At 43.5% G+C, this 27,114-nt stretch overlaps 1 protein-coding gene across 8 annotated transcripts in view; it reads right to left on the bottom strand.

Annotated features, from left to right (window-relative positions):
* Positions 1 to 27,114, bottom strand: part of LOC136427114 (semaphorin-1A-like) — a 145,479-nt gene that overhangs the window by 67,638 nt on the left and 50,727 nt on the right. For all 8 annotated transcript variants that reach the window (XM_066415836.1, XM_066415834.1, XM_066415839.1 and 5 more), the window contains one exon: positions 18,986 to 19,053. The gene's annotated coding sequence lies outside the window, so the exon portion shown is untranslated. The remainder of the gene's footprint in view (positions 1 to 18,985; positions 19,054 to 27,114) is intronic.

The raw sequence follows: 27,114 nt of genomic DNA, 5'->3' as shown, positions 1-27,114 counted from the left end.
ACAAAACAAGCCTGGAATTTAGTATGTCAACATCGTCAATAATCCCAATATTGCTTGTTACAAGTTCCCTGTCGTCTTTAAGTTTCAATTATAAGAACCAAACAACGTCATTCCAGCTGCCCAAATGTGCCCAAATGTTCAGCTGTCAAATCTGAGAAGCTAACGACATTGTGACAGACGGCGTTACATCTAACGATTCCTAATCTCTCCTCCAAACTTTCGAATTACGCCCCGGCACGGAAGCTTCGGAGTGGAATTTCCCGGTAACCGGTTTAAACGTGACGTTTTGGAAGCGAACACATCCCAGAGGAGCCATCCCGAAACCCGCAGGGCCTCCAAGCGGCGCTGACGACTCGCGATTTACGATCTGCGCGGCCTGGCCATCAATAAAACATGCGAGGAGCGTTCCATGGGGTACAGTGGGGAAGTGACATCAGAAGGACTGTCTCCAGGAACTGGCCCTACGTGGAATTCCCTACATTCGGGATGGAAATTTGCTTTTCACTCCATCCGTCAACAAAAAAAATAGAGCTTCATGACATGATCTTGATGTCGTTAGCTTACGTCCGCTGACGGATTCAATAACGAGAAATGAACAAATGTGATTCTTGGAACGCACAAAAATTTCAGCCCATCCGTCCAAAAAAAAAACTTTATGTCATGAAATTGATGGAAATGTATTTTCGCAAGCTCTCAATGGCAGAATTGATATCGGAAGTTAAGGACCCGTCCCTCTGTCCCAAATGTGCTTGTTCGAACGGACAAAAATTTCACTCTATCCGTTAAAAAAAAAAAACTTTATGACATAAAATTGATGAAAGTATTTTCGTAAGCTCACAATTGCAGATTTAATAGCAACTTGAATAAAAAATGAACAACATGAGCTCCTGTCCTTCCGTCCCAAATGTGCTTGTTCGAACGGACAAAAATTCCACTCTATCCGTTAAAAAACAACAACTTGATGACGTAAAATTGATGAAAGTATTTTTGTGAGCTCACAATGGCAGATTTAATAACAAAAATGAACAACATACAATTTCAAAGCTGGAGCCAGCTCTGGATACGCTGGAGACATGACATCAGGCGTGAGGTGAACTCTGAGATGTTCATGTCAGCCTCACACGGTCGGAAGTTTCGGGTCAAACCTGTCAGGTTAACATCCACTTGCCTCCTCTTAACTCCCTACACCGCTCACTAAGAAGGTCAGGTAAGGTCTCAGGATTGACCTGTTTCTTCGTGAGGAAAGAAACCGCTTGGAGAAGAAGACTACAGAATAATCAGCACCTCAAAATAAGGGTTGCTACCGTGTCGCTGGTTAACTTCTTACACTCCTTGCTAGGAAGGTCAGCTAAGGTCTCAAGCCGCAAGATTGACACGTTTCTTCTTGAATGAAGAAACTGCTTGGAGAAGGGAGAATACTGAACACCCCAAGCAGTAGGCTGGGTTATAAGTTAACAATTTTCCTGGCTCATTTTAAGTTGAGTATGAGGAAATAGAATTCTACAGTAACAATCGGTTATTACAACTGTATAAAAAGGTTGGAAATCTGTATCTATATTGCCGGTGTAAAGGAAAATAACCACCTTTGGGCATAACACACCAGCTAAATGCTTCACCTCTATATCATCAGTCAACTGGAAGGAATTCGAATCTGCAATCAGTTCAGGCCAGTGGGCTGAGAATATTACAGCAGGTTGGAACCACTTCTGAGAGCAACACTTCATCTCAGCTGTCAGCACAGCTACATGCAGGGGGCAACTGGGGTGAGTTAACCCTGCAAGTGTCAACTGAAGGCAAATTGATAACTGAAATATTGAACCCTCCATGCGTCAGGGTAATTTTGCAAATCGTTTAACTCTCCAAGTGTCAAGGTAGATGGAAAAATTACAGATTTAACCCTTAAACTGTCAAGGTAAATGGCCAAATGACAAATTTAACTCTCCAAGTGTCAATTTGAAAGTAAATGGCCAAATTCAATTCTAACTTTCAAAGTGTCAACACTGATGGACCAATGAAACATTTAACTCTTCAGGTGTCAAGGTAAATAGACAACTGGATGATTCAACTCTCCAAGTGTCAAGTTGATATACAAATGAAAGATTTTATCCACCAAATGTCAAGGCAAATGACAAATCAAACTCTCTAAGTGTCAAGGTAAATGTACGAGTGACGATTTAACTCTCCTAGTGTCAGATATCGATGTACAAGTGGATGGTTTAACTGCACAAGTCTGACGGAAATTGATAGACAATCCCAGGATTAACCTGACAACAGAAGACACACGGTGTCTTACCGGGATGGAATTCCTTCACACTTCCTTAAGACCTTCCATTTCCTCCCAGCCTTCTAGGAAACCTGCCCGTGATTTAAGCACAAACCTGACAGAATCTTGTTTACCTGTGTGTAAAACATGCCGACTCTGCTACCCTACAATTTAGTACAAAGTAACATAACAGTAACATAACATATGCAAGAACGAAGAGTTGAAAGTTAAAGTGAATTTATCCAATTCTTCCTACCTTCTCTAGGGGACAAGTCTCCCTAAACCAAGCCTGCCAGCTCTGTAACAACTTCCACTCCTACAATGTTGGTGGTCACCGGAGGCAGTTTTACTTTCATATTCACACACAGTAGTTTGCTTTGTTTGACTGCCAAGAAAATTTCACTTCCAGTTTCACTTCCATTGTTTGGCTTTATTTTCTGCCTGAGGTAATTATTCCGCATTTACTTTCGCTTTCATATGAACATTGTCTACTTTATAAAACCATGTCCATATAGAAACTTTCACTTCCAGTTTAACCTATTGTATTATTTCAAACCTTTGACTACAAAAAAACTTTTGTGGACACTTTCATTTCCACAATCTTCTAGCATTTTCTTGATTCCACTGTGATCTTGAAACTTCACCTTCTGCTGTTAGTGTTACAGGAAGACATTGAGGAATGTCAAGACTATTTCTTCAAATAGGCTAGGGGCTGCTTAGTATGAACAAGGAAACAACCGTCACACCCTCCTTGTAATCCTAAGGTTTCAGATTTACACTTGCACTTTCTGCTGTTAGAAAAATACAGACTTGAAGAAGCCATACCCACCTTCTGCTACTGAGGGTTTCACTTTTAAATTCACACCTTCACCTTCTGCTATTATATTCTGCTTCTGTTCATGTTTACTTACCTTCCCATGCTAGTAACGTTCACGGGGAACCCCCGGTGTTAGCGACATAAAATCGAACTCTTTGGTCGACAACAAACGAATGAACATAAAATTTAAAAAATGGGAACATAACTGATATGGTAGCTGGTTTAATCAAAGGTCTTACGGTTAGTATTTTCCATGTCCAATGTGAAACTTGGAGAAGACAAGTGCTTGACAAGACATACCTGAAGAACATCACCTCTCTATATAAAAGGCTGTCACACGCACCTTGTGATCCTGAGGATAACCTTCACTTTCAAATTCACACTTTCACCTTCTGCTATTAGGAGAAGACAAGTTCTTGACAAGAAGACAGACTTGAAGACATCACACCCACCTTCTGATCCTGACGGCTTCCCTTTTAAATTCACACTTTCACCTTCTGCTATTAGAAGATTAGAAGAAGACGAGCGCTTGACAATAAGATATACCTGAAGACGTCACCCCACCTTTTGTCCCCCTTCCTTCTCCCTTCCTCCTTTAAGATCGATACAAACTGCCACTTCCTGTCGCCCGCCCGTCCTAAGGGGGTCGTTGCTATGGCAACGGCCCGTCAGGAGCGGGGGTAATAAAATCTGCTCGGATAAAACCCATAAATATTGATCCTGGCATGACCGCTTGTTACAACAAGGACGGGCCGCGACTTAACAATACCCACAGATCTGCAGTGATAAGCTAACAACAACGAGATATCAGACACGGAGGTTCCGCTGCAGTACCTTAGAAAGCTGCTAGGGGGCCCAATACCTAATCATTTTGAGGTCTTCTCAAGACCTACCCACATACCGAATATCAAGACAATCCACCTACATTCTGTATATATATGTATATATATATACCAGGTCAATCTGCTGGTTCTCTGATACTAAAAATTACAATTTAACAATGAACAATAAGATCAATATGGTTACAAGAATATTCCTCAAACAGTGACTTAAAAAGAATAGGAGGAATATTCTTGTAACTGTTAGTATACGTGACTGATGAATTTCTTCAACGAAGATCACTATGAAAACTGAGTCTGAGGGGGAAGACAGCGTACCTAACTAGTGGTACACAGTTTCAGGGAGTGGATATAAGAGTCGAGTCTTCCCCCCAGTCCTCTGTTTCCATCTTGACCCCTTGCTGCATCAGTACTTCAAAACATTTCAGAACCAGGGAATAAATTGCTGAGGCCTAATGTTACATCAAACATAAGAGATGGGCAGTATGCCTTAGCTGTGATGATAAGGTGGGAAATATAATGTTATCTCCGCACATCCAGCGATCGATTCTCGGCTCTAGAGGGCAGTACAAGGGCAGGCTGGCACTCCGCTGGGTTCATGTTATAATACAGGCTCAGCACAGCTTGGAATACTTGTGTAGCATCTTCTCTCTCTTTGCCTCTAACTTATTAATAACGATTCAACAATTTGTTGATGAAGGTTAGACATCCAGGTAAACAATATTTGAAGATGATTCAATCTCCACAACTGGATACAATTCGGAGATTACTATGGACGTTTTTGAGTGACATCCATCACTCTTCTTCACTTCCACTAGAATTGAGGCCAGTGTGATTCACCCTTTCTACAATATTCATCTCCTTCCAAAGAAACTGGAAAATAGATGAGCATTTAATGAGAGAGCAATTGTTTTCATGTTAGACCATGTCCTTGGTAAAGTTGGTTAGACCCAAGATTGTCTATTTAGATGCAAAAAGCCGAAGGCTACTGCAACATCAAAAATACATCTCTGGAAGAGAAATGGGCTTGTCAAGATCTTGTATTCCACTTTACCATTAGTGGAAATGATCGTCTGTTTTCGTAGTAGATTTACTAATCTACTAAATATAGTATTGAGGTCCATATGACCTACAGTGGTGTATATATTATTGAAGGCTGCAGTACTGTTCTGAATAGTCATGTAGAGTCTTCTTTCTTTGTCTCTTAATGATTCAACATTTTCCTACCACTAGAGTTGAATCCAATGTTTTTCCCATTTGTCTCTAACCCCCAAAAAGAGATGGAAAATAGATGAACATCTGACACGATTGTCTACTTGAACGCAAAGAGCCCAAGGCTGTTAAATAAACATTTCTGAGAGAAAAATGGCTTGTCAAGATTCTGTTCTCCACTTCACCATTAGTGGAGATGATCGGCTGTTTTCCTTGTCAATTTACTGGTATTGAGGTCAATATGACCTACAGTTGTGTATATATTATTAAAGACTGCAGTACTGTTCTGATTAGTCATGTAGCGTCTTCTTTTTTTATTCAACATTTTCCTACCACTAGAGTTTAATCCAATGTTTTTCAAATTTGTCTCTACCCCCCAAAAAAAGATTGAAAATAGATGAACATCTAACACGATTGTCTCTTTGAATGCAAAGAGCCCAAGGCTGTTAAATAAACATCTCTGCAAGAAAAATGGGTTGTCAAGATTCTGTTCTCCACTTCACCATTAGTGGAATGATGGGCTGTTTTCCTTGTCGATCTAGTTGTATTGAGGTCAATATGATTTACTCCGCGGCCATTTGTCTTCCTGCCAATAAGGGGCGGAAAATGAATGGAGGTTTAACTGGAGGGGACAGAAGTAGGACAGGCTCGAGGAAGGGGCAGGTTAGCCTTTAGGGTTAGCTATCTCAGGGTGTATTCATACTCATAGAGTTTTACAGAATACATACACAATCTTTACTATTAGTTAATCATCATGACTTCTGTAGAATTTGTATGTTTCTTAGTAGTGGATTGTATGAATTCCATATGAACATTTTTATGTTACTTAGTAGTGGATCATATGAATTCAGTAAAATTTGTATGTTTATTTGTATGTTTCTTAGTAGTGGATCGTATTTATTCTGTAAAATTTGTACGTTTCTTAGTAGTGGATCGTATTTATTCTATAAAATTTGTATGTTTCTTAGTAGTGGATCGTATTTATTCTGTAAAATTTGTATGTTTCTTAGTAGTGGATCGTATTTATTCTATAAAATTTGTATGTTTCTTAGTAGTGGATCGTATTTATTCTATAAAATTTGTATGTTTCTTAGTAGTGGATCATATTTATTCTATAAAACTTGTATGTTTCTTAGTAGTGGATCGTATTCATTCTATAAAATTTGTATGTTTCTTAGTAGCAGGTCGTATGAGTTCCTTTAACTAGCCACAGGGGACTGTAGTGCAGGGCAAGGGGGCGGGGCAGTTTATTTTATTTAGCTATTTATTGGTTTGCACATCAAGAGTTGCCCTCCTACATGTAGCCTGTGGCTGTTATACAGGGCAGCCTGCTGATAGAGACGTCACCAATGGAGTTAGACATGGACAGCAAAACAATCAATAACAATATAGGTGTGTCCATCTAGTGTTAGTTACCTAGACATCAATTGTGGTGCAAATGTTGTACTTTAACAAAACCTTGTTATATTTTTGAGTGCTCTGTAATGTAATGTTTATATTTTTCTGCCGTCTCAATTTGTATTTTTGTATATTGCAGATTGTAGGTGGGTTTTTTTAGCTTGTGAATGACGGCAGCCATTTTCTTCAACCAGCCGACATAATTTACTGTCAGTGTCTGACCCCGGGTCGTAGCTAACAATGGTCACCCTCCCCGCTGTCCGGTGGTCATTCCTGGGCCGGTAACACCGTCTCCATGGTAACTACCGGAGTGAAAAAATGGCAGGGATGGAGTGAAACGTCCATTGGGTAAACCAGAGGCACCGTTTAGGGGTAGAAATTTTTCTCTTCTCTCCCCAGGAATAAAGGAATGCTGGTGCAGAGATCTCAAGTGACAAAACAATAAAATCTAGATGGATTCTTAGAACCATTACATATGAATCAAAGGGAGTGATAGGGGGATACCTGCACATAACATATGAATCCGAGGGTGTGATAGGGGATACCTGTACATTACATATGAATCCGAGGGTGTCATTGGGGACACGGGATCCCATCAGGGTATAGGGAGGGGCTAGTGGAAGATCCACCATTCTGCCAGTATGTTTTTCTAAGTAATCATAGCTTTAATACGATTTACATGTATTTTCCCTTTATATTTAAAAACTAAATCTCCATCGCAACTATTGTAGGTTGAGTGTATACCTGTATAGAATTACGATTTAGGAATACATCAAGTTCAGGTTCAAGTTTGCACCCTGGTCTCTGATGAATCCCTTTCATGCACAGACATACTTACACAATGTAGATGACGTTCATAAGAAATATGACGCTATTATGCCGACTGTAGACTGTAGGATCAGGAGCTAAGTAAGATTTGACAAGGATAATCCTGAGACTGATGAAGGCTGGGTGCGTTTATGGTGTATGATTAACTTTGGAGCATTACAACCATCAATATGGCTGCTACACAGGAGTGCAAACACTGTAGATGTGAATTCTATGATCCATTACTCCAGTAGGAAAGCCTTGTGGAGGCCGGCATCCACTGCCTTTCATCAGTGACTTAAAGTAAAAAGATGAAAGGTAGTAGATGCCACCTGAAAAGTCTGACTGTTTCCAAAAATCTATCCAGTTGCTTGAGTAGGTGTTACTTTGCGTATCTTATTACCTGGATGTCTAACCTTCATTGACGTAATGGCTGTTCAGTGAGCTATATGAAATAAACAATAACCTGTAACAAGATATAGAAATGGAACAATATCCCCCCATGGCCATACCTGCACACAACATGGAAGAATCCCCTTGAAGAATCCAGGAAAATTGAGAGGTCAGCTCCATCCCTCTCCTTCCCAGGTTACCCATCCCTCATCCCTCTCCTTCCCGTGTTACTGGCCATCCTTCAGCCCTCTCCTTCCCAGGTTACCGGCCATCCTTCAGGCCTCTCCTTCCCAGGTTACCGACCATCCTTCAGCCCTCTCCTTCCCGGGTTACCGGCCATCATTCATCCCTCTCCTTCCCGGGTTACCCATCCGTTACCAACACCATCCCACTAAAGCAGCTCTCGGATTACAAACCTTCGGGCGACTCATTCCCTTCTCCATTTCCTCCCCTTTCTCGGCCAGTCGAGCTGCACAGACTCTCATCACGAGGAGACAGTTACGCTAGCGGGCTGGTTCATACGTGGGGGGGGGGGGTTATAGAGGCGGCACAACAGGAGAACTACATCTGGTTGGAACTGCAATCATCTTTCCGAAGGGAAGTAAAATGAGGGTTCCGTGATCGAGGAGGTGCCTGGAGCACGTTAAAAGGCATTACAACAGCCTCATTACTCAGATGGATACCTACAGGCTGTACTACAGATGAATATATCATTCCAAAACTCGCTCTCACAAGCTACAATAACACCTGACTCTGACAAGTAGCAACAATAATCCGCATCCATAACGGGTTGTAGTACAACAAAGGAACAAAACCATCAGCATGTTTCTTTCCATGCTTTCCTCACGCCTCTATCCTCATTAACATTCACACCTCCCTACCTCGGGTTGTAGCAGGCTCACAGCTTTAGATATAAGCTAACACTCAACCTTTTAACCTGTAAATGTTTCCCTGATCCTGGCTTCCTGACATTTGCTCTCCTAAACACCTACCTGAGGTTGTAGGGACGGATCATCCTCACTGACTGAAGCACACATTTACAACACTGACTTGTTTCCTTGCAGATTGGAGCTGTCTTCGATCCAGTGGTTATCACGATCACGTACATATGCACTAGTGCTAACTCCCACCCCAGCTACATACATTTGTACACCTGTCCAGAACTCACCGGTTGTCACATATGCCAAACCTATTCAACCAATGCTGGCATGTTTCCATGTAGATATTCTGTCTTAGATACAATGGTTAACACGTACATGTACACTAGGACTAACTCCCACTTACATGTATGCTCCATATAGGGGAGACTAAAGGGATTGCGCCTGCGCCCAGACCGCACGATGAGAGACTCCAAGTAAAAAACATGGTTTAAACCATTGAAAATTCTTTTTGGTGGGATTTTTTGTGAAATCTGGGCAATATAGGATAGGCTGTGGTAGGATAGACTCTGTATTTGCTGAATTAGTTGAAATAAATGGTCTTTCTCTACCTTGTGAGGTTTGGCACCCCCCTGATATAGTGGGATGGTCTTCAACTGGGTGTTTGAAGCCTGTAGGGCCTATCCAAGGGCTCTGATTAGGGGGGGTTATCTGGAGAATAGCCGTATAGAATTTGTCAGGGATGAATCTGATGACAGTTGACATAACTGGTTAGTATTTGAGGGTAAGTTATTGTAGTCTGATGTTTTGATTCCTGAGATAATGACACCTTCTTTTTCTTAACTTCCCCATAGGGCTACATGCATTACTGCCATTTATTGTATCCCTTTAGTCTCCCCTATAGGAAATTCACATAGGATAGAGGCAGACCATTTTGGTCCATTTCATGGGGTTTTAGCCTTAGACCTGTTACCTAAGCAATGGTCAGACCTCATTTGGCTCATTTTTATTAATAAATTATCCCATTTTTGTTATTTTTAGCCATTTTTCTGAGTTTTTAACCCCGCCTCCAATCAGTGCCTGGCTGCAGCTAGGCTATGTGTACAAAGGATGGGATTTGAGTATTCTAAAGGTGAATTCAAAGGGGGGGGGGGGGTCCCTAATGGTGAGGGGGGTCTCATACCAGGTGAATATTGTGTTTTGACCTTGTCAAACTCTTTTTCTATACTCTATGCCTTGTTTATAGCTGCTTTTTGTGATGGTTTCTACACACTTGTCTTGCTTTTAGGCCTGTCAGGGCCCCTGTATTGACTTTTGTTGTACCTCAAAAGGAAATTCAGGTGCCTACTATAGGGAAAAAAGTCCCCCCTGTACTGGGGTGACCAAATTCTAACTTTATTTACCTGTTTCTGACAATTTTCCACCTATAATGGGTAACTTGGTCATTCCTAGCCTAACTTAGGAGAGCAGCCCTGACACCTGTTAGGTCATCAACTCCCAGGGGACTGTTTTTGGTCTGAGGTCTTTGATACTCAGGATTCTAACTCACAACCCTACCCCGCATTGTGTGATATGATTGACAGCTGTCAATTCTGAAATTGATTTCTCTAATAGGGGAGACTAAAGGGATTGCGCCTGCGCCCAGACCGCACGATGAGAGACTCCAAGTAAAAAACATGGTTTAAACCATTGAAAATTCTTTTTGGTGGGATTTTTTGTGAAATCTGGGCAATATAGGATAGGCTGTGGTAGGATAGACTCTGTATTTGCTGAATTAGTTGAAATAAATGGTCTTTCTCTACCTTGTGAGGTTTGGCACCCCCCTGATATAGTGGGATGGTCTTCAACTGGGTGTTTGAAGCCTGTAGGGCCTATCCAAGGGCTCTGATTAGGGGGGGTTATCTGGAGAATAGCCGTATAGAATTTGTCAGGGATGAATCTGATGACAGTTGACATAACTGGTTAGTATTTGAGGGTAAGTTATTGTAGTCTGATGTTTTGATTCCTGAGATAATGACACCTTCTTTTTCTTAACTTCCCCATAGGGCTACATGCATTACTGCCATTTATTGTATCCCTTTAGTCTCCCCTATAGGAAATTCACATAGGATAGAGGCAGACCATTTTGGTCCATTTCATGGGGTTTTAGCCTTAGACCTGTTACCTAAGCAATGGTCAGACCTCATTTGGCTCATTTTTATTAATAAATTATCCCATTTTTGTTATTTTTAGCCATTTTTCTGAGTTTTTAACCCCGCCTCCAATCAGTGCCTGGCTGCAGCTAGGCTATGTGTACAAAGGATGGGATTTGAGTATTCTAAAGGTGAATTCAAAGGGGGGGGGGGGGTCCCTAATGGTGAGGGGGGTCTCATACCAGGTGAATATTGTGTTTTGACCTTGTCAAACTCTTTTTCTATACTCTATGCCTTGTTTATAGCTGCTTTTTGTGATGGTTTCTACACACTTGTCTTGCTTTTAGGCCTGTCAGGGCCCCTGTATTGACTTTTGTTGTACCTCAAAAGGAAATTCAGGTGCCTACTATAGGGAAAAAAGTCCCCCCTGTACTGGGGTGACCAAATTCTAACTTTATTTACCTGTTTCTGACAATTTTCCACCTATAATGGGTAACTTGGTCATTCCTAGCCTAACTTAGGAGAGCAGCCCTGACACCTGTTAGGTCATCAACTCCCAGGGGACTGTTTTTGGTCTGAGGTCTTTGATACTCAGGATTCTAACTCACAACCCTACCCCGCATTGTGTGATATGATTGACAGCTGTCAATTCTGAAATTGATTTCTCTAATAGGGGAGACTAAAGGGATTGCGCCTGCGCCCAGACCGCACGATGAGAGACTCCAAGTAAAAAACATGGTTTAAACCATTGAAAATTCTTTTTGGTGGGATTTTTTGTGAAATCTGGGCAATATAGGATAGGCTGTGGTAGGATAGACTCTGTATTTGCTGAATTAGTTGAAATAAATGGTCTTTCTCTACCTTGTGAGGTTTGGCACCCCCCTGATATAGTGGGATGGTCTTCAACTGGGTGTTTGAAGCCTGTAGGGCCTATCCAAGGGCTCTGATTAGGGGGGGTTATCTGGAGAATAGCCGTATAGAATTTGTCAGGGATGAATCTGATGACAGTTGACATAACTGGTTAGTATTTGAGGGTAAGTTATTGTAGTCTGATGTTTTGATTCCTGAGATAATGACACCTTCTTTTTCTTAACTTCCCCATAGGGCTACATGCATTACTGCCATTTATTGTATCCCTTTAGTCTCCCCTATACCAGTACTCACCGGTCCTCACATATGCCACACCTATCCCACCATCTGAGGTACATGTAGTGGGGAGGGACTCTCGGCTGTAAACAGTATAGACTGAACCCACCTCGGCATGTGTCCTGAGGTTGTGGATGGAAGCACACAGCAATACTGGTATTTCCTTGCACACTTGCCAGCTTCTGTCAGGAGTCTACTCCACCTCACAAACAGGTGCACATCTTTGCTCTTAAGTGCTCAGGTTGTCACAGATGCCACACCTATCCAACCACCTGCCGTAGTGGTGAGATACTCTCGCTGTGAACAGTAGAGACTGAACCACCTCGGCTTGTTTCCTACCTCGACTGTTCCACTCTCACGTGACACAGGCTAATAATTCATAACGTGGTCCCAGAGCAAGACAATTATAGCCTCCCCAAGGCACGGCGGCAGCAGACAAAATTGAACCGTGTCTAATCCGTCGTACGATGGCGCGCTGAGCGTTTCGGCGTGGGGGTGTGCGACCTGTGAAATCGGGGTAAAAAGCCGGCCAGCTAATTTCACGCGTGGCTGTGGCTGGTTATCAATGCTCCTGAACACATTATAATTATAATATCTGCACTGAACACACTTCACCTCCAGGTGGTTTGCCTGTACGGAGAGAATTAAGTCTACCTCACACGGAACAAGTCTGCCTCACACAGAGCTGAACTGCTGGTACTTACAGCAAGGCTCGAAATTCATTTTTGGAAATAGGTGCACACGTGCACCCAACCAAAAGAATCAGGTGCAAAGAAAGAAATTTGGGTGCACCACATAAAAGAAAGTTGAATGTCAAAACGTAATTACAAACTCTAACTTATAATCATGATTCAATCTGTAATTATCCAAATTCCAACCAAGTAATATATCAAATAAAGTGCAACAAAGGGTTATATTGCTTTTTCTTATACTTACATTCCTAGAATATTCTGCACACTAGTATACAATAGTACCTTTACCCTATAGCCTACAAAAATATCTAGGTGCACCAGTGCACCCACAGTCAAAAACAAGGTCACATACCAGGGGGCCCAAAATCGACCTTAAATTTTGGCCTCACAACACCCGCCCACATACCAAATATCATTGTAATCCATCAAGAGGTTCTTGAGTTATGCTGACTAGAGTGGTCCGGAAACACAGACAAACAAACAGACACACAGACACACCCAAAACAATATCTCCATTTTTCATGGAGATAATTAGGTGCACAGCTCTAATTTTGGGTGCACACAGGTGCACATGCACCCAGTATTTCGAGCCCTGTACAGTAACATGAATTATACCTGGCCCAAAGTCTTACAAACCCTGATGTCTGCATTGTGAGGTAATGTGACTGTGTGGGAGATGTGTGGGAGATGTGTGTGAGATGTGGGTGAAATGTGGGTGAGATGTCCGCATGACCTCAATAACCTCTCCTCCGTCATCCATGCAGACCTGTCTCCCTCATCCTTTTCATTGCATCACCACCAGTCCATCTTTAATCCCAGCGAGCTGCCCACTTATACCTTATCCCTCCCCGTCTTACCTCTGTACCCCCTCCCATCTCTGCACCCCCTCCAATATCCCCCCTCACCTCCACACCCCCTCCCCCTACAGTCCCCCTCATCCATAATATAGCATAATCCCTCCGAGCTGCCCGCTTGTTGCTCTAATGTCCCTGTCTTACCTCTGCTACCCCCTCCAATATCTCCCCCCTCATCTACACCCCCCCTCCCCTTAGAGTCCCCCTCATCCTTGACACTACATCCTTGAGCCCATCCATCACCATCCATCTATAATACAGCATAGCCCCCTCATCCTTGACATTCCATCCTTGACAGTCCAGTCATCTATAATACAGCGTAATCCCTCGGAGCTGGCCGCTTGTAGCTGATCTCCCTGCAGGAATGACGGATCGGCCGGCGACAACACGCTGCATAATTCATGCCTCCCGCCAAAACTCTCACGACACACGCAGACAAGTTCAACATCAACTACCACACCTAACACCTAACATCAACCATCACACCTGTCAAGTTCAACATCAACCACCACACCTCACATCAACCATCACACCTGTCAAGTTCAACATCAACCATCACACCTCACACCTAACATCAACCATCACACATGTGAAGTTCAACATCAACTACCACACCTCACACCTATCATCAACTATCACACCTGTCAAGTCTACTTGTACATCACCATAGCAACCCGAGCAAGGTGCCGTCGCTAATCCCGAAATGCGTAAGAATGACCAAACTGAACAAGACTTCCCCCCTTCTGATGAAACACTGATAAATCGTGTTCCTGCTCACAGAAACCCCGAGGTTTTCTGGATCTTCTCTTCTTATCACATCTACAGAGCAGGACAGACACGATTCTATCTGTTTTGTAATGCGACGTTAATCATGCAGCTAGAAACTTTCATTCTCTAAAGAGTGAGACATTTCATAATTGGCATCCGCCATCTTTCATCGGTCACTGAGAAGCGTCCACGATCACTCTCAGTCACTGATGAAAGGCGGTGGATGCCATCTGCAATGTCTGACTCTGAAGTGCATTTATCCAGCATATCTATTCAGAGTTTTGGCATAAACCCTGGTTCTGCCAGATCTTTCCTTATATAGTCAATGACAAAAGATAGCAGATGCCGTCTGAAAGGTCTGACTGTTTCAAAATTTTATCCAGTTGCTTGAGTGACTATTTTTGGTGTATCTTATTATCTGGATGCCTAACCTTCATCAACGCATTTATCCTGTTCCCTGATTTATTTTGTATAAATTATGATCTACATATTGTACCCGGATGTCGAACCTTCCTCGGCGGATTTTACCTGTTCTTCTGCAGGTCTACATCAGAGCTTAACTTCAGCCTGAACCAGACAGGAGTAAGAATAAACACCCAGGTTTGTCGGGGTAGGAAACACGCCGAGGTGGTTCAGTCGCTACTGTTTACAGCCGAGAGTCTCTCACCACTACGGCAGATGGTCGGATAGGTGTGGCATCTGTGAGAATCTGAGCACTTATAGAGCAGAGATGGGAACCTGTTTGTGAGGTGGAGTAGACTCCTGACAGAAGCTGGCAAATGTGCAAGGAAATACCAGTAGTATTGCTGTGTGCTTCCATCTACAGCCTCAGGACACATGCCGAGGTGGGTTCAGTCTCTAGTGTTTACAGGGAGCCAAACCTCGAGCACGAACCCAGCACATTTTGAAATGTACAAATCCGCATGTCTGGATATGCAGCTTGTACTCTTCAGTACAAACCTGGTATGTTACGCCATGAGGCAGTTTACTGTGTGTGGAATACAAAAAAACAAAACCCCGCATATCGGCCCTGCGTGCAGCTAGTTTTAGAACCATCTCTAAGTTCTTGCCTGGTCGGGACGGGACACGGGTGGCGAGCTCGGTCCAACCGCCTGTCCGTCAAACTCAGATGCATGGACATGACCTTCAGGTGCCCACAACCTTGACTCCATCATGGAACATCGGATCACATGACATCGATCCAACCCCGGGCTGCAGCGCTACATCCGATAACTATGCTACTAACAATGGAGGGACTAATATATCATAACAAAAATGTTGTGTACATGTAAAGACTTCAGCACAATTCAAACCCAGGCTAGCTGCTAGAGAACATACCAGACTGTCCTAACGTACATGTACAGATTGATCAAACCTCAGGCTGTAGTGAAGACTGGACGAGCTACAAGTGATAACGATGCTGTGAACAATGGCTGGACTGTTGCTGTCCAACATTACATGATGATACATGAACAGTACAACCATCATGATGCATGTACAGACCTCAGCACAGTCTGGGATATAACTTGTGTATAAGAGCACAGACCAGACTGCCATTGTGTAACTAGTCATGAACAGAATCAAACAAAATGTTGATCCAACCTGTCTGTAACGAAGGCTGGACGGGCAGCGTATAATGTTACATCATGGCCAGGGTGAAACCACAGTGTGAATAATGTGGCGAAGCGAAGTCTGGAATGGCTACGTGTATTGTTACATGTACGTAGCCATGAATGATGTGGCGAAACGACGGAGACAATTCACCACATCAAAGACATACCTCAACCCGAGCAGCTTTGTGCCAGCCTGGCAGCTAACTTGACCTTGGCTAAACCTACGACCTTCAGCCAGGCTCCCTTTGTCCCCGGGAGTTCCGAGACCAGGTTGCCATGGTAACGATACAGCGGCAAGCGGAGTGGAATACAGATAACCTGAGTGTTTCCTGGTGATTACAGTATGCGCCTCTGAGTGGACAACTCTGAAGAACACTACTTTACAGACCGATTCATAAAAGCTTTTAAATCCAGATTTTTGTTTAGTCACTGACACAAGACAGCAGATGCTGTCTGAAACACCGTTTTTAAATTTCACTCAGTTGCTTGAGTAACTGTTACCTGGCGTGTCATATTACCTGAATGTCTAACCTTCATCGATGTCGTCTGATTCAAGTTTCATAACCCAATATCAGCATTTCCTTTGATGCCTCCGACCTCACCTGTGCCCAACCTGAACTACATTGCACACACAGCAGCGATCATCTCACCTCTTGGTAACGAGAGTTTTCTACATCACACTAACGAGAGTAAATGGGTGGTCCCATTACAGAACGAGCAGCAAATCTAATCAGCGAGCTCCCCTGGCTACGCAGAACGTAATTGCACAGAACTGAAGCGAGACTTGTGTGAGGAGAGGGAAACGGGTTGCCCTCCAAACTTGAACTCCGGAGAAATCTAATAACAAACGTCTCCGCCGGGATTAATTTGCGGAGAAGTAGGTTCACCTTCCTGTGATGTAGGAAACTGCGCCAAACCAACCGCAGTACATAAACAGTACCAACATTCGCAGTATCAAACACATCTCACTGCAGTACTGGAGAACGTAAACACTTACAAGAGTCGCAGTATCAAACACATCTCACCGCAGTACTGCAGAACATAAACACTTACAAGAGTCGCAGTATTAAACACATCTCACCGCAGTACTGCAGAACATAAACACTTACAAGAGTCGCAGTATTAAACACATCTCACCGCAGTACTGCAGAACATAAACAGTTACAAGAGTCGCAGTATTAAACACATCTCACTGCAGTACTGCAGAACATAAACACTTACAAGAGTCGCAGTATCAAACACATCTCACCGCAGTACTGCAGAACATAAACACTTACAAGAGTCGCAGTATTAAACACATCTCACTGCAGTACTGCAGAACATAAACACTTACAAGAGTCGCAGTATTAAACACATCTAACTGCAGTACTGCAGAACATAAACACTTACAAGAGTCGCAGTATCAAACACATCTCACCGCAGTACTGCAGAACATAAACACTTACAAGAGTCGCAGTATTAAACACATCTAACCGCAGTTCTGCAGAACATAAACACTTACAAGAGTCGCAGTATTAAACACATCTCACTGCAGTACTGCAGAATATAAACACTACCAACATTCGCAGTATTAAACACATCTCACTGCAGTACTGCAGAATATAAACACTACCAACATTCGCAGTATTAAACACATCTCACTGCAGTACTGCAGAACATAAACACTTACAAGAGTCGCAGTATCAAACACATCTCACTGCAGTACTGCTGAACATAGACACTTACAAGAGTCGCAGTTTTAAACACATCTCACTGCAGTACTGCTGAACATAAACACGTACAAGAGTCGCAGTATTAAACACATCTAACCGCAGTACTGCAGAACATTAAACACTACCAACATTCGCAGTATTAAACACATCTAACCACAGTACTGCAGAACATAAACACCACCAACATTCGCAGTATTAAACACATCTAACCACAGTACTGCAGAACATAAACACCACCAACATTCGCAGTATTAAACACATCTAACCACAGTACTGCAGAACATAAACACCACCAACATTCGCAGTATTAAACACATCTAACCACAGTACTGCAGAACATAAACACCACCAACATTCGCAGTATTAAACACATCTAGCTGCAGTACTGCAGAATGTAAACACAACCAACGCTAAAAGGTTCTTCCCTAGAACTATATCATTATAGAACAAGCTTCCGTGATTTGCGGTGAATTGAAGAAAATAAATACGAAAACAAAACTGCAGTACGTCATTATTAAACACAACTGTTACGTAATACAAAATAAATCAGGCAACTGATTACCTTCTCTGAACAGTCAGACGTTTCAGATAGCATCCATAATGAAAATGAAATGAAAAATTAATTACTCTTTCATCAGTGACTGAGAATGAGTCTGATGAAAAGTGAATGAGCAACTGAATACCTCTAAACATCTAAATGTATATCTATATACAGGTTACTTGTTGTTTGAATTCAGACTCAATCTGTCATTGATGAAAGACAGTGGATGCTATCTGAAACACCTGATTCTAAAAACAATTCATCCCATTGCTTGATCTGTTTTGTGCTACATAATGTAGCAACCCCTCCCTGCAAAATATCCCCTGCTTCTAGATCTGAAACAGCAAGGAACCTTGCTGACCTATGCGCTACCAGGCACGACAACTTAGTACAAGGTGAACAACAACAACAACGTTCTACCTGGGTGTCCAACCAACGAAACACCTCCACCTGTGGTTTCCTCTCTCCATCTGTACACTCTGCTGGAGGTTACAGGCTGAAACATGTCATATCCGCATCTCCCAACAACAGAATGATGAACAGCTGACGGTGCAACCCACATGCTGATGTGATATTTGCTGCCACAAAAGCCACGGAACCCTGCAGTCCTCAGCAAACACGTCGTGTGCACAGAATCACAAGCTGAATCACAACCAGCCCCCCTCCCCACAGCAAACATGCTGTGTGCCCAGAATCACAAGCAGCCCCCTCCCCCTTTCTCCACTCTCAGTCAGCCTAGGAGACTACGACTTACTGCGCATGGTACAATTCAGGGACAAATCAAACTCAATCGGTGAAACTTTCACCAGGACAGAGTTCCAGCAGCGCGGCAGTCCCCACATTCATTGTCTGTAAATTCAAGTTCAGGTCACAGATCCTAGACACTGTCACAGATCAAAGAACTGATGTAAGATGCCTACCTGTGAAATCTTCACACCTGTAGATGCTGAGGTCTCTTCCTTAGTTCAGGAAGTCGTCTTGTGAGACTCTGTAATGACAAGGTGAAATAAAGGTCATTTATTATAGAACTACACATCTAAACAACACATGGTTCTGCACAAGTTGGATGAATGGATGGATAGATGGAGGATGGATGGATGGATGGATGGAGGATGGATGGAGGATGGAGGAATGGATGGAGGATGGATGGATGGATGGAGGATGGATGGAGGATGGATGGATGGGTGGATGGAGGATGGATGGAGGATGGATGGATGGAGGATGGATGGATGGAGGATGGATGGATGGAGGATGGATGGATGGATGGAGGATGGATGGATGGAGGATGGATGGATGGAGGATGGATGGATGGATGGATGGAGGATGGATGGATGGATGGATGGAGGATGGATGGAGGATGGATGGAGGATGGATGGATGGATGGATGGAGGATGGATGGATGGATGGAGGATGGATGGATGGATGGAGGATGGATGGATGGAGGATGGATGGAGGATGGATGGATGGATGGAGGATGGATGGAGGATGGATGGAGGATGGATGGATGGATGGAGGATGGATGGATGGATGGATGGATGGATGGAGGATGGATGGATGGAGGATGGATGGATGGAGGATGGATGGAGGATGGATGGAGGATGGATGGATGGATGGAGGATGGATGGATGGAGGATGGATGGATGGATGGAGGATAGATGAATGAATGAATGATCTACATGCTTTATGTCCATGACAAATAACCGAATACAAGTAAACTCCATACCAGTATGATTCCACCCTACACGGTGCAGCTACTGAAATCTACGCTCAGATTCAGACCCGTGGAAATCGATTGCCGCAGCCTTTAATAAACCATCCATAGATTTTACGGCTGCTTGCTGGAAGCCGCCTCTGCGAGAGATTTCAGATACACAAATCCTCCCCATGCAGAGTGCTGATTCAGCTCTCTAAAGACATGTTTCAGCTTAGTCTCACAGCCACACATTTCGCATGCACTTAGTTCAGATAACTCCCTGTCAGTACATCTGATGATACCATGTACAGTTGTACACTGCATGAAAGAAATACAGTAAAACCTGGATTTAGCAACCAGCTAAGGGAGGAAAATGGTTGCTCAGGACAGGGTGGGGCTAACTATGTAAAAATGGACGGGACTGTTTTTATGTGGCTTGTGACTGGAGGTGGTTGCCTGTGCCTGTGCCAGGGTTGACTGTATCAAACTCTTTTCCATTATCACAAACCAATCAGGCAACCCTGCCAAGCCCCAGCCACACTGACCAGCATTTAACTGGACATGTTACGCCGGCGGTAATACTGACGTCAAAGATACAGAACTCCCTTCCGTATATCAATCAACCTGCTACAGACCAGCTATACAGATACAGAAGCTGGTGTGTTACGCCGAAGGGTGGTTATACCGGCTATACAGATACAGAAGCTGGTGTGTTATGCCAAAGGGCGGTTATAGTACCGGCTATACAGATACAGAAGCTGGTGTGTTACGCCGAAGGGCAATTATAGTACCGGCTATACAGATACAGAAACTGGTGTGTTACGCCAAAGGGCGGTTATACCGGCTATACAGATACAGAAGCTGGTGTGTTACGCCAAAGGGCGGTTATACCGGCTATACAGATACAGAAGCTGGTGTGTTACGCCAAAGGGAAGTTATACCGGCTATACAGATACAGAAGCTGGTGTGTTACGCCGAAGGGAAGTTATACCGGCTATACAGATACAGAAGCTGGTGTGTTATGCCGAAGGGCGGTAATACTGACTTTAAAGATACAGAACTCCGTCCTAAATATATACACATGTATTAACCTGCTACATGCGAGATCACAGGTTCAGCCTGTACAGAAGATTCATGACCCGACCGCTCCCATTGATCCAGCTGCTTGGGGAGTATTTATCTTGTGTGTTTATCTGTGCTGCTGGGACAGGGATGGAAATACTGGCTGCATGATTGTGCACCTGTGTGCACCTAAAATTGGAGCTGTGCACCTAATTTTTGACTGTGGGTGCACCAGTGCACCTAGATATTTTTGAAGGATATAGGACTAAGGTACTAATTGTATATTAACATATAGAATAGTCTTGAAATCAGAACTATCAGAAAAAGCAATAAAACCTTTTGTACTTTATTTGATCAGCTATAGAATTACAGATTGAAGTTCCTAAGAGAAGCAGAACTGGGTTAAACTTAAATTACGTTTGGCTGACATTCTACTTTATCTTATATTGTGCACCCAAAATTCTTTCTGTACACCCAAATTCCTTGGTTGGGTGCACCAGTGCACCTATTTCCGAAATGAATTTGGAGCCCAGTGGGAGGATGTGATAATGTCAGTCTCAGTGCTGCCGGTAATGGCCCAACCAAGCCCCGCACAAATTCAATCTCGGCCGGCCAGCGATAGCTCGGTGGTATTGATCGACCCGGCCAGAGTTCGCCACACAGATTCATCAGCCTGATTACTGTGTACTGGAGACCGCTGCTATCTTAGTAAGGGGATCACTAGGATACGCCTCGAGTCAATATCTGTACCACTCACGGACCCTTACTAATGAAAATGCAGAAATGTTCACGGTTTTCACGGCGATCGTTTCACCGTGAACTTAAAGCCACCGCAACTATTTTTGTCCAATACTGTTAGTAGCAGTATGTGACTGTAGTGCTGCCATGAACTTAAAACCACTCCATTTTTCCCTTAGTGCAAAATAAAAACCACACGAACTTATAATCATGCATCTACAGTACTAGTAGTACTGAGGGTGCGTTCTCCAGTGGTTAGTGAACCTGCCACTGGACCAAGAAGCTGTGAGTTTGAACCCCGGCTGTGTCGCTAACCCGACATGCACGCTACTGGAAAGGGTTGCAGTCCTTAGGACGGGACGTTAAACCGTGGTCCACTGTTGATTGTGCTTGTCTAAAAGAGCTTGGAGAATTATCCCAGTAGAATGAACCTGTAAATACTGTATATACTGTAAATGCAGAAACGTTCGCGGTGACTTTATGTTCGCGGTTTTTGCGGCGACCGTTCCACCGCGAACTTAAAACCACCGCAAAACTTTTTGCCCACCTAAGGCTGTAGCGCTACTATTGTTTCAAACGCGAACTTAAAACGGCCACGAACACTCCATTTTCTCCCTACTGCGAAATAAAAACCACACAAACTTAAATGCATCTACAGTTACGGTAGTACTGTAGATTTGACTGTACTCAAAAGTAATAGTATCCTTAAAATCAAGTTAAATGTAGAATACACAAGCAGAACCATCCATATCCCTGCCCCAGTTCTGCCGGCCAACAGGATTGCTTTGATGCATCAAACAACTTTCCTGGGCACAGAACAAAATTACAGCGAACAGTTCAGACAAGCAATTACACCTCCATCCGGCATCCTATCTTTACATCACTCAGCTCAAAGACTGGTCTTAACTTAAGGAAGCAACCAATCTTAAGTTCTGATGTCTTACACTGTTCTTAGGGATGGCATCCTGTTTTTACATCACCTAGCTCCAAGACTGGTCCGAGCTCTAAGTAAGTTCTGATGTCTTACTTAGGGAAGGCATCCTAACTTCAGGTCTGATGTCTTAGAAAAGGTGGTATATCTTTACATCACCCAGCTCCAAGACTGGTCTTAACCTTCAGCACACTGAAATAGCCATATGGCACCCAATTCCCTATTGGTTACAGAGTTAGGCAGCAGGGAGAAGGTTAAGGAAGCAACCAGTCTTTAGTTCTTATGTCTCACTTACTTAGTGACTTAGGAAAGGCATCCTATTTCAGCCCTGAAGTCTTTACCTTATGCCTGCTAAGGTAACTGTTTGGGGTTAAGGAGTTAGGCAGCAGGGAGAAGGTTGACATGCTATCTTCAGATCACCTATAGCTAGCTACAACTTCCAACTTCCAAGGCTCCTCTTGCGGAAGACGGCCCATCTCCAGCTCCGATGTCTTTAAGGACAGATCTGAGACGTCTCCAGCCCTGAGCCCCTCCTCGACTCCGCTCCCGTCACCTCTTCACCTCCGGCTTTCCCAAAACTCCACGGATTTCCTGCTAATTTAGGAGCGGTAAGACTCCCTGGACAGTTGACCTTGGTCTACACAAATCTTAAGAAGCATGCCCAAGGTCGTCTAATTGTGTCTTAAGCCTCTGAGGAATCCTTGCATCTTCCTTGAAGTGTTTTGGTTTCCTTAAACCCCCCAAAGCTGGGAGAGGAATGAGAAACACTCGGCTCAGGATAATCCCCGTCCAGGGTCACTGCTGAGGGCTGCTCCCCTCTGTGGATCTCAGAGTTCAGTGTACTGTTGTCTCTCTAATCCCGTCCCTCAGGCACAAAATAAGGTTTCTCACCAGTGTATTTTTGTCAGTTCAGGTTTATCCCCAGCCAGGGTCACTCTCTCACTCTGAATGTGTCTCACTAATCCAGGCAACAACCAGGGTTTCTCACCAGTGCGGATCACAGAGTTTTTCTCCATTGTCTCACTCTGAATGTTTCTCTCTAATCCTGACCCCCAGGCCCCAAACAGGGTTTCTCACCAGTGTGGGTTCCTCTCTGAATGTATTTTTTGTCAGCTCAGGTTAATCACCGACCAAGGCCACTCACTTATACTACCCTTCTAGGCACCAGTAAGTGTTTTCTCCAGTGTGGTTTCCACTCTGAATGTGTTTTTTTTTAGTTAGCTCAGGATAATTCCCAGCCAAGGCCACTGCTGAGGGCTGGTCTCCACTGTGAGTCACAGAGAAGTACCATGCTTCAAGGTTTCTCTCCAGTGTGGATCACAGAGTTCCACTGTCACACTCTGAATGTCTCTCTCTCTCTCTAATCCTGACCCTCAGGAACCAACCAGGGCTTCTCACCAGTATGAAGCACTGTCTGAATGTGTTTTCTCTCATTCTATCACCAAGCAGGGTTTCTCTCCACTGTGGATTTCTGTCTCAACATGTTTTCTCTTTGCCTGTTACTATGAAATGCTCACCCTTGGGCACCAGGGTTCCCCTCTTGTGAGGGCCCAACAAGGGTTTCTCACCAGTGTGGACAAATGTCTGCATGTTTTTCTCTCCACCCTTAACCCTCAGGTACTAGGGTTTCTCTCCAGTGTGGATAGTCATCTCTATTTGTAAATGAGTACCCAGAACCAAGTAAGTTACGAGGGCTTCTCTCCTGTGCAGATAACAGTCAGCTGTGTTTGCCCCCACATTACCACCTCATCCATTATATATCCACAGCCAAGGGGAATATCCAGGTTTCTCATCAGAACCGACCGTGCTTCGGCAAAACCTTTATCTGAGTTTTACATGTAACTACACCCGACGTCCCACTTTCCCTCCATGTGCTGAAAGCTTTTTGATCATGGCCTGCACTCAAGTCTCTCCAATCTTAGCATAAGTCCTCTGTAATCCAGATACCGGTATGCCTTTAATTGTGCTTCCTCTTTTATCCTGCTCTTTCCCTACTGCATCATCAGCACATTACCTTATAAGGCATCCTTTACCTTCCTGACACTCCTTATAAGGCATCCTTCACCTTCCTGACACTCCTTATAAGGCATCCTTCACCTTCCTGACACTCCTTATAAGGCATCCTTCACCTTCCTGACACTCCTTATAAGGCATCCTTCACCTTCCTGACACTCCTTATAAGGCATCCTTCACCTTCCTGACACTCCTTATAAGGCATCCTTCCCCTTCCTGACACTCCTTATAAGGCATCCTTCACCTTCCTGACACTCCTTATAAGGCATCCTTCACCTTCTGTGTATGTGGATAATTGTTTAAATGTTTGGCTTTCTCTTCCCTGGAATAAAAGTTCAAAAGGGGAACCATCTTGGCAATTTACGGTCACTTGTACACAAATAAAAACAGACCCCTTTGTTAACTTTCAGTTTATATTCAGTAAAAGGAGTAATGTCGTCATTATCTTCAATTAGAAACTGATTTCCATGAGAGTTTTACTTGGTAAAAGTTCAAATCCAATTGTCAGTGACCCTCCTTGACCCTTTCCTGCCCTTGACTAAGTGCTCTCTGCTTGCAACATTACGTCCCTGCAGCTATGATGCAATCTGATTGGTCCTGACAGACCCTGTTGTCCATCATATCCCTAAGGGTAGTATCTGATTGGTCCTAACAGACCCTGTTGTCCATCATATCCCAGTGATGCAATCTGATTGGTCCTGACAGATCCTGTTGTCCGTCATATTGCTAGCGGTGGAATCTGATTGGTCCAGACAGCACCATCACTTGCAACAGTGCGCTGTGATTGGTTCTGACAGTTCCTGTCCCCCATCATAACCTGCCGGCGCGACGTGATTGGTTCTGACAGAGCCCTTTGCCCTGCCTGCATGTGTTCATGTCTGGTGTCAAACGCAGGTTGACAGTGGCAGTATCCAGTGTCTGATTATTTTGACAAGACACTAAGATATAATTCACATATGGCAGGACAGAGAGTTGTAGGTATGTCTCTGATTCATGCTCAGAACAAGCGAATCATACAACAACTCACCAATCCTGAACACCATTCCTATGGCCAGAAGGGATTCTAAACTGATTTGAGTCTGCGACTTTGCAGGAATCACCTAACAGCACAAGCCATTATACATCCCTTGTGATACACTTTCTGTACAACTTCTGAAGCCAATCATACCAATCACATGTCCCATCCGTTATGCATTGCTATCATCCCCCACACAACCAGTACTATGACCAGGAGGGATTTTAAAGAGGCACTTGCATGTGTATTGTAATCATGTATATGTATGTTTTATATTTTTATGAATCCTAGAGGAATAGATTTGACATTTGTAATAAACTGGATTTCTAAGAAAACATCAAACATTTAAAACAGATCTCCAGGTCCTTGACTTTCCTCAAATCTTCCCGTGATCTATAACGACAATAATAAAACATAAAACAATTCTGCAGAGAAAGTCCTTGACTTTGCAGGAATCTTCTTAACCAGAGGGAAACGTGATCTATTTGTGAGCGGAAGAATAGATCGAACATTTCTAATAAACTGGATTTCTAAGAAAACATCAAACATTTAAAACAGATCTCCAGTGGAAATCCTTGACATTGCTGCAATCATCTAACAAGCAGAAGATGCGATGTACATGTATAACGACACCCTGCGTCAGTCAGCCCACGTGTGACTCCTCTCCGCACTTAACTCCGGTTGGCCGGTTCTTCCGCAACGTCAGTTTGACTGTTGTGTGAGAAACATGACTACAGCAGGCACTTTTCTTATGATGTGCTGTTATTCACTCATGCTGTTGGACACAGGATAGTTTTTTTATTTGTTTGCTCGAACCTTTGTTTACTCATGAGAAACTCAAATTGTTTTTTTTGGAGGTCATAAGGGAAAAGGTAAGGGCTAGACAAAATATAGCTGGTGTGTTACGCCTAATGGCGGTTATACCGGCTATATAGATACAGATACAGATAATCAAAGTTCTAATAAATCTTGCAACATGGAGCACTCCTGAAGACTGTCTTTAGGTTGATGATTTTTTTCTGTTTCTTTGGAAACAATTTTTTTCAATACATGACTTTGTTATAACCGTGCTGATTTGTTTCCTAGATACAACTTCATCTGCACTTATTTTAATTTTGTAGAAATTCAGTTGGACCTGTGAGACAGTTTTTCCTCTGCCTACTAAACAGGAACAGAATTTCGGTGTACATGACAAACTTCTGTCACAGATGACAATCAGTTGTTCCACAGCCAGCGTTACCTGAACACCCAGAATATCCTTCATCCCCTAATAAAGGAAACAGTGGCCGTATCTCTGCATCCACACGTTCTGATCCGGACCCGCGGGATTCAGCAGCCTGAGTAATTACTGCTGAGACAAACACCGCGGCAAAACCCGACAGAAGCACTCCCACTGATCAGAACTGCTGCCGTCTCAACCAGCGATAACACACGTCTACTGTGGCCTGAATTACTACCGACTTATCTCCGCGGACAATTGTTCATTAAAACCGCCATTATCTTCGCTCCTTTAAATTTCCCCCCAACAATGGTTCCCGCGCCCGACCGGAGACACACGTAATTTACAGACGTCTCAGCCGCGAATGTTCCCGTAATC

This window comes from Branchiostoma lanceolatum, chromosome 2 (genome assembly GCF_035083965.1).
Source record: "Branchiostoma lanceolatum isolate klBraLanc5 chromosome 2, klBraLanc5.hap2, whole genome shotgun sequence".
Classification (NCBI taxonomy): Eukaryota; Metazoa; Chordata; class Leptocardii; order Amphioxiformes; family Branchiostomatidae; genus Branchiostoma; species Branchiostoma lanceolatum.
This window is presented reverse-complemented; position numbering and strand designations above follow the sequence as displayed.